The sequence below is a fragment of the Lycium barbarum genome, chromosome 5 (genome assembly GCF_019175385.1).
Source record: "Lycium barbarum isolate Lr01 chromosome 5, ASM1917538v2, whole genome shotgun sequence".
Taxonomy (NCBI): domain Eukaryota; kingdom Viridiplantae; phylum Streptophyta; class Magnoliopsida; order Solanales; family Solanaceae; genus Lycium; species Lycium barbarum.
Genome location: NC_083341.1, coordinates 119,733,608 through 119,747,526, shown reverse-complemented (window position 1 = coordinate 119,747,526; position 13,919 = coordinate 119,733,608). Strand labels below are relative to the sequence as shown.

General features: G+C 37.1%; 1 long non-coding RNA gene across 2 annotated transcripts; it reads right to left on the bottom strand.

Annotated features, from left to right (window-relative positions):
* Window positions 1-4,380: 4,380 nt before the first annotated feature.
* On the bottom strand, window positions 4,381-7,294 carry LOC132641280 (uncharacterized). Of its 2 annotated transcripts, none has more exons than XR_009582795.1 (2): window positions 7,158-7,294; window positions 4,381-6,665 (listed from the first exon to the last, which is right to left on the bottom strand). It is a non-coding gene; the product is annotated as an uncharacterized LOC132641280 (long non-coding RNA). The 2 variants fall into 2 exon arrangements; XR_009582794.1 differs by having other exon boundaries at window positions 4,381-4,695; window positions 7,158-7,260.
* Between the last annotated feature and the right edge of the window lie 6,625 nt (window positions 7,295-13,919).

The following is a 13,919-nucleotide window of genomic DNA, read 5'->3' as shown; positions in this document are numbered from 1 at the left end:
AGGCATTCGCCTCGTCTGTTAATCTTTTAATTATCTCTTGGTAATATTCTATTTTTGCTTGATGATCTGCTTCTCTCCCTTCGACCCGTCGTTTCGTTCTTCTAACCTGAATTGCATTCGCGACTTCCCTATCTACGGGAAACTTGTACAAACACGGTCCTGGTGTAGCAGTACTAGCTAGCTCAGTCCTACGCCACTCGTAGTATTCTTCGTCATGACTTGGATTGTTTGGATCCTCATCCAACTTATCTTCCCTTATCACATTCTTCCCATCTTTCCTGGCATCCTTTATACCCTCCATATGACCTTTTTCGTAATCTCGTAATAACTCTCCCGTATTTCCCACATTTGGGATAACCTGTCTCATACCAAACTATGTAAGTACTCTCAATGGTGCGTAGGATCTGATCCCCCTAATTCCCAAAAGTGGTAAATAGGGACTCCTGCGGCTCTTAACAAAAACAATCTTGGAATGAAAATCAGGTACTCTCCACCTGATATGTTCTTCTCTTAGTCTGAAAAAGATATGAGCCCATCCTCTTTTATCTTGACCCCCACAAGGCACATCAGTGACTCTCAAATCATCCTCTCTCAGGGCCGGATCTAGGCGAGAAGATAACCCACTCCTATCTAAATACTTAAGTATTCCCATTGGACTAAGAGATTGTAACCCTGAAAGTAGTAATAATAGTTGCGGCACTTTCCCAAAGCTCAGTATATATCTGATAGGATGATAGGGATGATGTCAAAATATTTGGTAAGCCCAATTGTTGTAACCCCTCTAAGAACAGCATGGGCAACGAAGACGACCCGGGTGTCGATGGCTAGAGAGGCATTTAGTGGAAATACCATGGTTCCCAATAGGCAGGTAATAAAGGCTAGTGTTTGGTTTGCTTCCCAGGACTGGAGTGAAGAAAACTCAAGAATGTGGTTTTCATACCCCTATTTGGATGAATACCTCCCGTATAACTCTGTAAAGGCTATAGTGGGTCCCTGTGCCCAATCAGCTTTGTTGACAGCAAACATGTCGTTGATTTCTTTTGGGGTAGGTTTGTGAGGGATGAGGATATTTTGAGCTAAATTTTTTTAGACCTGTTAGCGCTTCCCACGCTTTCCAAGACATCTCTAATCTCTTCTAAAGTAGGAGTCGTCTCTATATCTCCAAATCTGAACACCATTCTATCATTATCCTAATAACCAATAATAATCTCTAGCAAACCCGAATCCCCAGTCATATTCATCAATGAAGGTAGATGCCCTATGCAACCCTTTATCTCTTTCTTCTGATCATTAGTCAAACCTTCCCATCACATCACTAAACCTGGTGGTGGACCCACAATCATATCAAACTGCACATTAGGAGACATCTGCAAGACAGAACATTGTTAGTTCCCCACCCCTAGGAACAGTAATTTATTTCACACACTTTCTATTACGGCTTTGTCATGCTTAATCTTCTCTAAATACTTGGCAGTCAACTCTCCTATGAACCAAACGAGACCGAATCTTGGCTTGCGAATCCTTCTTGGCTTGTGAATCCTTATCTTACACACATCTGTAGAGAATAGGTCGAGGAGGAAGTGTGCCTTGTAAGTCAGCCTTCAACCAATCTTTATACTCCACAACACAACCCGGATGGAACCTATCTTAGGCTAGGGTATCGGTACCCAAATCATGCGACCCTTCCATTCTCGTATGCAATCCAAAGCCCTCAGCGGTCTATCAATGCCATAGTCAATGATAAAATCTCCATGCCTCTAATCAGGGGCACAACTTAATCCTCCCAAATTATCTCAAGACCCTAGCAGGCGCATAAAGGCGAATCCCTTGAATTCCCATAAGCGGTAAGAATGGACAATTTCTACCCTTAATCGCAACTTCACTGGACGCGAAGTCGTGGAACATCCATTGAACGCTTTCCTCTTTCAACCTAGAAAAGGTGAATGTCCAACTTTATCTGTTTTGTTCATCAAAGTTTAGACAAAAATCCCGAAGACCATCCCTTTCAGCTGGCTTACTTACGTATTGTTCGCCCCTAACTTTGATCATGTGCTTGAGGATCCACCATTGTAGTAGTAAGTTATAACCTTAGAAGTATTTGTAATGGTTTAAGGCAGAGGCTCAATACAAATCAGCTAGTATGATTGGGGTTATGTCAAAGTATTTAGTTTCTTCTGGTTGGATTATGCCATAAAAGATGGCATGGGTGATTGAAATGGCTCGGGTGTCTATAGCTAAGAACCAATCCTTAGGAAAAACCATGGTTCCTAGAAAGCTAAAGGTCTGGTGGCCGTCCATTTGACATAAGTCTTGAATTCTCCGGGATGCTCCAAAAATTTATTTGGGCTTCCAAACCTTTTTTATAGATCGCTAAAGGGTATGGTGGGGCTATGAGCCTAATTGGCGAAGTTCAAGGAAAGCATTTTGCGAATTTGGGAGTAGGTAAGTTTTTCTGGGATTAAGGCATTTTGGTCATGTTTCTTTCTTCTTTTCAATCCCGAGCCTACGCTAGTCAACAAATCCCTGAACTCGTCTAAAGTCGGCATCATTTCGACGTCGTCTCCAAATCTGAAAACCATCCTATCTTAGTCTCAAAACTTGGTAATTACTTCTATTAATTCTTTGCAACCCGTCATAGTCATGATGGATGTCAGATTTTCTAAATGACATGAAAACCCCTGTTTCTCCTCCGGGGACATTTGGCCCCACCAAATACGTAGAAACTCCGGTGTAGTCAAGACCATGTCAAAACTCAAATTGATCGACATCCACGAAAAAGAAGTCAAGATCAATTCCCCCCCCCCCCCCCCCCCCCCAACCCAACTAGCCAATAGTTTCATTCACAAGCACATTACATGTTTCTAAATACCACATAATATGAGATGCGGTGTTTTTTCAGGTCATAGACTGTACTCCACACGGGGTAGTCTCCCTATCGGGTTTGGATACGTCTAAAATATCCAAACCACCCAGTCTACTTCATATTTGGATTTGGTTTAGCTCTGACCTAGGCATATACAAGAGTGGGTTTTCGAATTGACCTTGGACCCGAGCGGACTACTGGGGGTGAACCGTTGTCGATCGTTGGGTGACCTCACACCAACTTAACGTTCAACATGTTCCAAAAAAGGGTGTTTTCGAATTTTTTAGTAAAGGCTAAACTGTGATCCCGCGTGTCCCCTTTGAAACCATGTTTTTTGCCAGGAGCGACGGAGCTTATGATATGAAATGAATGACAGTTATAATTGCTGAATTCAAAACTGTACGCAAATAATACAGTTAAAAAAATTACATTATATTGAAACCCTTATGGTTAGAACCTAAACATTCCTCAGTAGAGTCGTCATCTATTACGGTTCACTTTTAGGTGAGTTAAAGCATAAAAGTTATTGCGAGGTTGTTGGTGCTCTAATTGGATTGTAGTATTTTTAGAGTCGCCACCTAATTTATTAAGCAAAATTAGGAAAACCGAGTTTAAAGAATTTTTCAAGCAAGACAAAATGTCTCATTAGACCAAAGTTCGAGGTAAGGGTTCTGGTGATCCCCTAGGGAAGGTTTTACGCACCTCAATATTAAAGATCCGTAGAATACGATTGACCTATGAGCTTTAATGTGTGATTTACTGTATTTATTTGCTAAAAATGTTTAAATTTTCGCAAACTTGTTATTTCATTCATATCATAAATTCAAGAAAAAAATTGGCAAGAGATCCCCTTAGAAAAGAGGATTTTGGGTTCAAAAATTTACATAAGTGTTCAACTTACTTTATTGCCGGACTAGAACACACCCAAAATTTCTTCCAAATAGAGTCACTACTATTCTAATCTTAATAAAATGAATTTAGTTCTTACGGATTTTGTTATACGTATATAAAAATATGGAGTATATCTCCAATTTTATATGTATATATATATATAAGAAAAACATGAGTTTTTATTTGCTTCGGTCCAATTTTTAACATTGAAACCCATAAAATCAAATTTGTCCAGATCCATCATGCCTCAAATTCAGTCCAACAGGTTTGTTTTTCAATCCAAAATACATTTTGGGCTTCCAGGCCCAAAACAACCTTTATATTTTTCAGAAATTCATGCAAGCCCAAACCAATCCTCAAATCAGCCCAAGTCCAAGATTTGTTTCTTAAGTATACAAAGTTTACGAGTTTTTTGAAGTCAATTAACTCAAATCCTCGTTTTGAAGTAACATTATCCAATAGTTTATTATCTACATCACAGGCTTGAGGCCCAAAATCTGTTACTTAGCTTTTGAAGAGTCATTTTTGCCTCATTTAATCCTTGAACCAATTCAAGCTTAACCAGATCCCATTTTCGTTCTTAATACTCAACCGCAATTTTGAAAACAGTTTTGAGACCTAAAATCTCATGCTCAAGCCCCAATTTTTTATGCGAGAAAATAACCAAGTTGGAAACCAGTTTGGCAATTTCCTAAACTACTAACTATCTCCTAAGTTATACACCCATAGGGTTTAAACATTTTACACATTCAGTACATATACAATATATGTATATATACATGCCAGGTATACATGAAATAGAGAAAAGGAGAAAGTAAAAAAAATTAAAACTGATGCGCCTACCCAAGTCCATCAGTGTCATTTTCACCCATGGTTGGGCCTTCAATATATACTAGCTTCCTTTTTTCCTACGGACTCGATCTAACGAATATGAGGCCCAACTTTTTGATAGATAGGAATAGCCCAAGTGGCCCGCGATATTTCACATGCGAACACAAAGGGGAAAAAGAAGACACAAGTTAGAAAGTATCTAAACTCTCTTATTGAAGTAACAAAGAATTTTAAACCAAATAAATATTTGAAACAAATATATATACGCAAAACTACATGTATACAATGTATATATAGTCTTAACAGGTTTTAAGCGAAAAGATATGCCTCTTCAGAACCCAAAGGAAAACAAATGTAGCTACGCCCAATTAACAAGAAAACTGGGACCGGGTCATAACAGTCCAAAACAGGCCCATAGAGTAAATACTTAAAGGGGTAGATTTGGCCTCAACACTTAATCCATAATATGTAAGAAGAAAAAACCAAGTTCCAGTATTGGTTAATGGTATTTAAAATATATACTTCTTGTACACACTATGATGTATATAGGTCATGTATATTCTGGATATATTCAGTATATGGCATATATATATATATATATATATATATATATCAGCAACAAACAATGGAAAAGAGGGGTGAGATTTTTCATGGTGGTTAATCTTAGCAAGGCAGAATCTAGCAGCTTCAAATAACACACAACTTTTGTTAAAAGAAAAGAAAGAAAGAAAGAACATAGATTCATCACACTTTTTCTTTTTTGAAATGAGATTTAAACTTTAAAGACCACTTCAACAACAATGGATTACCTTGACATATTAATCCTTTTAATCATCCTAGAGGGTCCCATAAGATGTGATTTCACATAGGGGAACCCCAGCAATCAAAGATGAAAAGGGACTAACTGAGTTTGACTAGAAACTCTAAGTCCTGTCCCATTCCTTCATGATCCTAGGTAAGTCACACCCATGATTCCTCACATTTTAAGTGACCACCTCTTGTTAATATGTCCTTTAGATCCTACTCCATTTACTCAGGTGTAAATACTCCTGGTTATGTTCAAACTAAGTGCAGGTATTTAGAACAGACACAACAGATTCCCAAGGAAATATTACACAAAATTTCAAAGTAGAAAGGGCATGGATACTTTAGCAAACCACAAGTGAATACAAACAAGAGGTTCAGCACCAATACTTAACAAGGTAAGACAGGCTATCAATTTAGTTTTTAGGCTAGATTCCAAAGGAAGTAATAATGCACTTGTTGGTTCATATGGTGTAATCAAGATATTCACAAATATTTGGAGGAAAGAACCAGTTAGAAGCACACAAGAAACACAGTCAAGAAGCTACTGGTCTGTAATTAATTAAATGAAACATGTATGGCATTTTTTAAGAAGAGTTACAAACTCAAATTAGTGAACATTGTTTAACTATTACTAACACACATGCCCTACTTAATCAACCACAACCCATGATTTATCAAACTTGAATGAAACAAATATGGGTTAAATAGTCCTAACCAATCAATTAAGTGCATGAGCATGGTTAAAGAAGATTATGAACTAACTTACCTTAAAACAATCAAGTAATATAATTTGTCAGACTATAGGTCAACTGATCTCAAAGCAGATAAACACTTTTGATATGATCAATAGAAACTGTAAACCAACTAATCAGAGACAGGTAAGTACTTAGACATGATCAACAAAGATTATAAATTCTCAATCCTAATTAAGCACATAGGCATGATTATCAAGAACCATAAACACCTAGTCCTAGTTAAGCATATAGGCAGGATTAACTAGCTACTAACCTAGACTAATAGTGATAAAGTAATGTAAAATTCTAACTAGGCAACATGATTAACACTGAATAACTCCATAATCACACTAAAGCAAGCTTAAACTAAGATTAACTAAGCCAAAAAGACTACACAGAACAGAAAATAAATCACACAAAAAGCAATCTAAGACACAGAATAATAAAAATTAACTAAAGGAAAGTGGATTGCTTTTTTGAGTGCAGCCACTGTTGAGAATGAACTTTGGAGACCCTTTTTGCTCCTTATCCTCACAACTCTGCCACACAAACAAAGAAAAAAGTACTTAAAAGTTTAACTTAACCCGAAAATCAATGTTTCAAAGCAATTTTGCCAAAACTTATGAAAAAATTGAGTTTTTAGGGAAATGTCTGTGATATTCCCCCCTCTATATGCAAAATGAACGATTTGGGGTCCTTTATACAGAAATCCCAAACCCCAGGTTCAGCCGATGTGGGATAGATCCTAATTTAGGGGTTTCCTCCTCACATTATAGCATTGTAGGGCTAGGATTAAGTCAAATCGGGTATCAAGGGCCAGATTTTGACCAACACAAATCGATTTCAAAAGTTCTTCAAGAACCAATAATAACGCAACATTCAAAATAGAAAACAAACAAGAACAATAAAAGAAAAGCAGTGTTGACCGTTTGATTTCTCAGAAAAACAAGAAACAAAATAAAAACGAGCCACAGTAACATCTTGTTTGGTTGATTTGCGGTGGAAATGGTTGAGAGCATTAATTTCCTTACCCTTTAAGGCCATACAGGCCTGGGAAAAGAAAAAGCTTTCTGAAACTTTGCCAAAAATGGCGTAGATGACGAGAGGGGTGGCCTGCGGCGACTAGGGTTTGCCCTCCTCTTCGCACTAAGGCCTATTTGTGTTGTTATGGTTGTATACGAGAGGGGTTGGGCCGGGTCTGACCTTATTGGGCTGGACTCGGCTCAACCTTTTTTAAAAGAAAAACAGGCCTGATTTGTCATGTATATATGGGTATATGGGCGGGGCAAATATGCAAAATTTAACAGGTACCGAAATTTAAGCGATGTCCATTAATTGAACATTTTAATTATGACCATGTTATAACTAGTTAAAAGCTTCTTTTTTTTTTTTTTTGCAAAAATGACCTTGATTGAATTAAGCTATGAAATTTGTTATTTCAATTATGACCATAATTGGCTAACTTGCCCACTTGATTACGCAAAAAGACATAATTTGCAATTATGACCTTAATTGATTTAAACCATGGAAATTGGCTATCTCAATTATGGCAAAAATTTCGCAACAAATTAATTATTTCAATTGTAGCCACTATTAGTCACATAACAAACAATTTTGTGAAATTAACCCCAATTAAACACTCAAATAGTTGTGATAAATTCTAATAAATTGAGCATGCAAATATTTTGAGAATTGAGGGGTAAAATGATTATTACACTTAATTAATCAGGCTTCTTGAATTTAAATTGAGCAAAACACTTGCATATTGATTTCTGATAATAAAACAATTAAATAAATAATTATTTTAAACTATTTCCTTGATTAGTTTTAGCAAATGTATCATAATTATTGCAAATTAATTTCCAAATGATTTATAACATTATAGAAATTATTTTACCAAATAAGAATGGTAAAATATTATCTAAATAATTTTATAAAATCATTTTGACTTTAAAAATACATATTTCACTCTGTTTAATGTTCAAGAACTCTGGGTAATTAAAATAAATTATGAGAGGTCAAAAATTAGGTGTCAACACCAATCACACAACAGGGCCCAACCTAAGACAATATTCAACCCAACTTCATACCCGAAGGTTTACATGATTTCTCCGACAATATTATCTAAATATATGTTTCACTAAACGAAGTCTCACCGTAGGGTAAACTATAACCTACCTGTAAGGCCGACCAATAATAACACCAACAATCACTCCTTAGCCTTTCCTTTTCTTGAGCCTCGAGATCAAGAAAGTCTAAGTATATCCGAATCATGGAATTAGAATCAAGGAGAACATTAAAACAAACCCTACTTCTATCAAGACCCAAATCCTCAACCTATGGAATAGTGTTTATGAACTAGAAGGGTGAAATTAGGGATCTAAAGGTCCCAACATGAAATTAAACCTCTAGGTGATCAATTTCCATCATTAGCAAGCTAGAATAATCAACAATTCACTCAATTTCGGATTCTAGGCAAAAATCTCAAATTTGGGTATAAACCCTAACTTCCAATTCCACAAATTAACCTCTAATTAGGAAGAAATTATGAAATAAAGAATTCTAATCATCAATTCAATGCTTAAAGAAGCTAACCCAACCAACAATTCATGATTTAGAAGCCTAGAAGGAAAATTCATTAAACCCACTTTTAATCTTCCATCACTTAATGAACTAACAAGGTAAAAGGATTCTACGATGATTAGGGGTAATGGAATAGCAAAGAGATTAGAAGGACTTACCACCAAGAATCTTCTCCAATAATACTCTAGAATTGCTCTCAAAAGCTCAAATTTCGGAATAGTAATAAATGAGAGACTTAGGGCATTTAACACATCAATTAATGAACTAACTGCCTATCACCCGCTTCCGCGATAAGATTACCGCTCCAGCAGCGCTGCCCTAGCGGCCATGCCCAAATGGCACAGGCCGCTTCAGCGGCAGGGTGACTGTCATAGCGATACCCCTCCCGCGATGCTGGTGCCGCCAAAGCGGGTACCAAATACTAGAACAATTTCCAAGCTTCACAACTCAACCTGAATTTCCTACTAACTCCCGAGGTCATCTACTCACATACTACATACACAGACATACATAAAAACACGCTACGTACACACTCATAGCCTCGGAATTCCCAATAGAGGTCTCGTTGACCGAGTCAACCCTCGATACCTCAATTCCAACTTTCCAACCTAAGTCCCAAAATGCACCCGAGTGCATTGGGAATCGAACGAGATATGCACACAAGTTCTTAATGACCATCCGGACCTCTCGAAGTCGACGGATTTTCAAAAAAGGTTAGTTTACCTAAAAGTCAACTTTGAGTCAACTCTTTTTTGCTTAAAGCCAATTTTTCCCAAAAACTCACCAAAATCACCTCGGGAAGCGGTCCCCTCAGGTCAAAAGTGTCGAAAAGACTATAATGACCAATCGGGTAGTTACACACCCCTAACCATGAAAAATCATCCTAAGGAAAGAGAGAACAAGTCCCAAGCCTCAAGAACCCTCAAAGGTAAGTTCTATTATGATTTTAGGTTGAATTCAAGTCCCTAATACCCTTCTGACTTGATTAAACCTTTCAAATCATTAGATATTCGATTGAGACATTATTTTTTAGCACAGAAACCCTAGAAATCGACTTTAAGATGATTGAACTTAAAAAAAGTAATGTTTCTACTCTCTAATCATTTGCAGTTGTGAATTGATGATTAGACTATAAGTTCTTAGGCCATAAGTTGATGGATTTGATAAAGAGAATCATATGAACTATGGTAGGGTTTTGGATTATTGACTTAGGATTGTTATAATCATACGGGTGAGGAAACATGATGTTAACTACTTCTAATTGAGATTTTAGAATCACCTAGAAGTAATAGAATGGGAATTAGGTGAAGAAAACACCATTAATGAAGGTTGTTGAGTTTTATGCCCACCAAGTCTTTGATAAAATGCTTAGATGATCAAAGCATGGATATTATTGCTAATGTGGAATCCTTTTGACTTGTATTGCTATAGATTAAAGTTGAAAGGGTTGACGAATGTTGTATTATGATCAAAAGCAGGAAGTTAAGGCATGTGAGGCTAACTGTTACACCCCGTAGTTTCGTATGTTGAGATTCGAGCTACCTTTCAGGAGGTATGTGAGCTTATATGTGTTTAACTTATGGTTATAAGGGTTTAAGTGCGTATAGTAAGCTATGGAAGGATTGAAGGGCAAGTGAATTAAGGAAATTAAATTTGTTGGAACTTGGAAGAGAATATGAGGGGTAATTTGGCCCAACTTGGAGAAAGAATATCTTTTAGTAGATGAGGTGTTTTGAAGAAAAGTAAAAGCCTAAAATAAAGTTTGGCGTGTGTAGTTTCCTACGCAACAAATCGCTCGTCGATACGACATCGGAGTAGAGAATTATGGACGCTACAAGTTCAGCTGACCGAGTAGAAACGCGTGCTACAGTAACTGCTACAGTACAATGCTGCTACAGTACCCCGAACTGAACCACACATATAAATACCCCTCTAACCCATTAATTTTCATGATATTTCACAACTTTCTCATCCTCCACTCTTCTAGAGAACTCTTTAGAGTTCTATAACTTTCCTTAACTATCTATAATTTTCCCTAATCTTCCATAATACTCCATAATCTTTCATAACCTTTCCAAATCATCAAGAGAGAATATTAACATCAAAACCTCAAGGAAAATTTATGAAAGATAATTGTTCTTGTTTCATCTTAAGGTGGTGTTGAACTTGATCTTGGAGAGGGTGAATAAAGTGAAGTCCTTCTACTATAAGGTATGTTTTTGCTATTATTTACATGATTAAGATGATATAATGGCTTAGCAATTCTTGGAAAGGAAAAAATCATAGGAGAAAAATCATAAAGAGTTGAATTAAAGTTGATTGCCATGAGGTGAGTTTGAAAGAGAATTTTGAATTAATTTGAGACTAAATTGAATATAATTCTTTGATTATGGTATTATGGATGTTGTTATGGTTGGTTTGAATGTTAGAGAAACATCGTGTGGGATGTTTTATGGAATATATTGGTATTGATATGGTTGTTGAGTTGTTGGTATTGTTTGGGAGTTGTTTTGGAAATTTGGAGGAGGTAAAGAATATAGGGGAGATGCTGCCGAAATTTCGGCAGATTCTAGAAAGATTTATTTGGAGGCTTAGGATAAGTATATAACAACGGGCCTAAAAATAGTATGAATGGTTTTATATGTAGATTACGAGACTAGGAATGATCTTACGTAGATTGCAAGGCAAGAAGTAAGTTGGAAAGTGAAATGTAAGCTTCCAGGTATGTAAGGCAAACCTTTCTTCTTTTGGCATGATCCTTGTTGTTATTCATTCTATATGTACCCCATATGATTCCATTCTTAGACAAGTAAGGTCCAAATGTTTCTTGTGATGGCTTATTGATATTGTACTCCTATTCTGTTCTGAAGGGAACACCCATAAGGTGCCAAGTTGAGTTGTGTATATGGTTCTACTAACGATTTCGAGGAAATGAGTCTTATACTAAAGGAAACATAAAGTTTGAATTTAAAAACCACTCCGAAGGGGGTGCGAGATTTTTCTACTTCATTTCATTTACGACTTCTGTTTACATTCCATAATATCATTCCTTTGTATCGATATGATCATTTATTCTTTGGGTAAGGCAATAAGATGAAATTGAGTAAAATATAGGTAGTAAGAATTTCATAACAATTCTACCCTCAAACCTGGAAGTATGTCCTCCTGAGTCTAGTGAGATACAAATTTGATAACTTTTATGAAAGACTAAGGCTAATAACTGGATTGTGATGAATGGATTAGTGACTTATGATATGATTGATTTTGTGTTGACATGATTGTGGTATTAAGATGGAAGCGGCTGCCCGAAGGGGACATCATTATTAAGCCGGAAGCGGCTGCCCGAAAGGGCCATCATTATTATGCCGAAAGTCGCCGTCCGAAGGGACTATTGTGATACTAGCCGGAAGCGGCTGTCCGAAGGGACCATTCTGTTAACATGTCAAAAGCGGCATGTGTGTTGGATTGTATTATTTACTTAAAGATTGTGTTGAGACTTTATGTGCACATTTATGTTTCTTCCAGCGAAGGTTGCAGATGTTGAGTTAGATTGTGATTTCTTCTCTTCTAAGTCAAGTTATGATTATGACTTGTTACCACCTTACATATTCAGTACATTGTCTGTACTGACGTCCTTTTACCTGGGGACGCTGCGTTCATGCCCGCAGCCCCAGATTGTTTGGCAGGTTAGGTGTATAGCTAGGATGCTTGGACGTCAGCTAGGATTGGCAAGTTCCGCCTCATTCTGGAGTTGTGCTGAGTCATGTATAGATATGTATGATTATAGGTATGTCAGGGCCCTGTCTTGACTCATAATGTTCAGTTTACTTCTTAGAGACTTCTGTAGACAGTGTCCCGTGGTATGTTTGTCGAGATGTCGACAAAGTGATGTCAGTTGGGTCATTTGTGGACTTTAAAAGAGTATGTATTTTAGATGATTTCTATTTGGAAAAGTTTTATATTCTTAAAAGTTTTTGAAATGACAGGTTTTGATAGAGCGAATGTCTGAGGGTTTGCTCGACTCTGATGAGAGTCGGGTGCCTGTCATGCCCTATCAGTATTAGGGCGTGACACTAACTCTCTATGTTTGGGAATGTTAATGATTCTCCCTACGCCATGTTCTTTTATAGCGTTATGAATTGCCTCAGAAATATAGTTAATCTTAGTTGCTTGAATAGTTGCAGAACTTCTATTCTCTAGTTTCGTAATTAGTTCGTGACTTTCATTTCAAACGTTGTGAGCTCAATACGTAATCAAGATAGAATTGAGTTTGATACCCATGAGTCTCAGTCTAGAATACTCAGCATGTTTTTAAATAGTTAAGGCTTCAGGTTTCATAATTAGTTCATGAATACATGTCTCAGTGAGTCATTGCTCAGTATGTCAGTATTGTACCTTTCAACATGATTATCAGTTCTCTTATGTAACTTGTTAAATGTTGAACACTTGTGTTTTTGGGTCTAAGGCCACAGTTATGTGTAAGTATACTTGGGCCTGAGGCCACAAACTTGTGCACTTATATAGTCCTGAGGCCACAAGTTATATGGGCCTGCGGCCACATGTTATATGGGCCCAGGGCCACATGTTATAAACAGGTGATTCCATATTAAGAACAGGAAGTACTCATAACTTTACTCATTTGTTCATTTCAATTATCAATTATCAGTTTCAGTTTCAACACTTATTACATGTTTATTGATTTGGGCTTCCCTTTCCCTAAGCACCCCACCTATAGTTCTTTCTTTCAGTTGCTTGACATACCAGTGCAATTCAAATGTACTGATGTTCCTTTTGCCCGGGGCCTGCATCTGGCGATGCAGGTAGCGATTTACAGGACGACGATTCTGCTCGCTAGGATTTCCAGTATCAGCTGATTGGTGAGCCCCAGTCTTTCGGGGCATTATCATTACTTTACAGTCTTTCAATATTTATAGACAGTCAGGTACGCCGGGGGCTTGTCCCGACAACAGTTAGTGTTTTCAGTACTTTATTAGAGGCTTTATAGATTAGATCCGTTAGACAAAGCCATAGACTTTTCATGTTAAGCTATGTTGACTACAGTTATGCTTCAGACTTATATTAACATTTTTGCACTTTGATTTATATCATTTAAACTTTCAGTATATCAGCATGTGTTAGTTTATTTTATGCATTCAGTATGTTATGATATCACATGTTGATTTAGCCAACCAGTTGGTTCGCTCGGTCAC